General features: G+C 37.7%; 1 protein-coding gene across 1 annotated transcript in view; it reads right to left on the reverse strand.

Moving 5' to 3' along the window:
• Positions 1-2500, reverse strand: part of LOC138025424 (polycystin-1-like protein 2) — a 27552-nt gene that overhangs the window by 23930 nt on the left and 1122 nt on the right. The gene's annotated exons all lie outside the window — the stretch shown is intronic.

The following is a 2500-nucleotide window of genomic DNA, read 5'->3' on the forward strand; positions in this document are numbered from 1 at the left end:
ATAATAATAATAATAATAATAATAATAATAATAATAATAATAATAATAATAATAATAATTAACGAATTTGGGAGTGTAAAAGGGTGAAGGTTATCCCAATCGTCATAGCAGCATTGGGCACCGTAAGTAAAGACTTTGAAAAGTACCAAGAACAACTACATTGAGTGGTGAATTTCTCAGGTCTGCAGAAGGCCTGTTTGCTAGGAACGTCCAGAATACTGAGGAAGGTGCTGGATACCTGAGCTCACGGGATGTGATTTGCTGTCCGTTGTAAGATACCGGAGTAACTAAGTAGACCGTGAAATATACCGATATTAAATTTACAATGATAATAATAGTTTTGTTAAAATCTCTATATTGTTCATCGGAGCACAAGTACTGTACTAATTGGGGAGGTGTAAATGACATCAAATCAATCAAACGAAATTGTAGAATTGTAGAATGGCTTAAAGGCCGGTACACACGAGGGAGCTTGCTCCTGAAACACGCTCCCGAAACACGCTCCCGGGTAAGTACCCCAACCAGTACACACGAAGGACACGACGAGGGAGCTGAATGATGAAATGAGTTGTGGATGAAAAAAATAAGCCGATTTGATTGGCCAACTGGAGACACGTCATGTCACGGTAAGCAAATTTCAGTACACACCAGGGAGCTTGCTCCTGAAACAGACTCATGCAACAGATTTGCCCCTGGAGCTTGCTCCCTCATATCAAACCAGTTTGATATCAGGGAGCAAAAGTTTTGTTGCGCAACATATTTTTTCGCTAGAAATCGTTGGTGCAGACGAGGGAGCTTTGCTCCGGGAGCGTGTCGCAAGAGCGTGCTGCGGGAGCAAGCTCCCTCGTGGGTACCGGCCTTAACACCGATCGGATATTCTACCCACTATTAAAGCTATAAGAATGGATGTTGTTGATTCCTGCCCAGGAATGATTCGCTGCTTGCCAAGCAACCAGGTAATCGAACCCAAAATACTTTCGAGCGCATTTTGGGCTCCGTAATTCCGTAAGGACGACCTATAGGCTTTTTGGAAGCAGATATTTATTTTGTAAACTCGGACCGCTCCTCACGAATAAAAATATTTGGAGAACAAATTAAGTAATGAAACAATTACTCATTCTCTTTGGTTATTTCACTTATAAACCGCTTGATGTTCTAATGGCGGTCAAGCTCAGCTTGCCTTGGGCTCATTCCTCATCCCAATTTCATTCTTGCATAAATTCTTGAGCTTGCTGATTCATGCGGCTGGCGCTCTTATAACCTAAAAGGCCTATTTAAATAAAATATTATATATTGATCATGCCGTGATATTAATTTGTTATAATCTTTTATTCCTTATCGTTTAAGCGCATAAGAACTCCTACGCCTACACGCCCTAAGGTTTTTTTTTTCTCCCTTTTAGTAAATATTTTGAAAAATTCTAAAGATACTGCGTATATGCCATTGTTCTATGAATATCCGAAAACGACTAAACAAAAACACAAGCCTCAAAATTGTTTGTTTCCAACTGCCTTTCAAAATAAATAATTTAATTTGCTTGCCAGTAAGTGGAATTTGTGGAGACATTCCTTCTATTTTTGATTAAAGTAAATGAGAAATACTGACTTTTCACTGGAATGAGACCTTATATTAATTGGAGGCTTTAAGCAAGTAGAACATTATCTGAAGATGTTCAGTCCCGAAAGTTTCATTCTTTCCCGAGCCAACTAAAGGCGGAGAAAACGTACTTTTGGATTTCCACTTTTTATGGTTGCGGGATATTACTCAGTGAATAAGACTTCGAAGATGATTTAGACTTGTCTTTAACAAATCGGGAACCGAAACAACTCTTCTGAAACTGGAGTTGCAACGTTTCATAACTTATTTTGATTTCATTAACCACAACTCCAGGTATCGGCAACCCACTGTTTAGTGGTATGTAAACAATATTCTGCAAAGGAATCTGTTTTTATTTATTTGTTCCATTGCCTCTGTCGGAAACAAAACTGGGCTCTTCTGTTTCACATAGTTGTTTGTATTGGATGTATTATTCACTCGGATTAGTACACCTGCGTGGAAGACGGGTCATCTGATTTTCAGTTCGCAGAAGGACTTCTAGTAAACAACTAATTAGCCAACATCAACTTAAAAAGCAAGCAAAATACCCGGAACGAAGTTTGAACTAACGAAAATATGCACATAGCACTCAACAATTTAAGAAGGCTTTGTAAAACGGAAAGGTAATTAAAGAACAGTAAAAGACAAATTAACTAACAAACAAAAACCTTAGCAAGCAAACTCGTTTGAAATGGATTTTTTTCTTTTAAACTTACCCACACACAAAGAAAAAAAAACAAGCAAACTTAAAAAAAAGTTAAACTTAATTGAAAAACATCATATTTTGCACTTATCCCATTGGAAGAGACTTCAGTTTGCAACAGTTAAGCCATTTGAATTTGATATCTATTAGTTCACGCCTAGAAGTAATGTTTCATTGGCGATGAAGTCTTGTTTCTTTAAG

Source organism: Montipora capricornis, chromosome 12, assembly GCF_036669925.1.
Source record: "Montipora capricornis isolate CH-2021 chromosome 12, ASM3666992v2, whole genome shotgun sequence".
Classification (NCBI taxonomy): Eukaryota; Metazoa; Cnidaria; class Anthozoa; order Scleractinia; family Acroporidae; genus Montipora; species Montipora capricornis.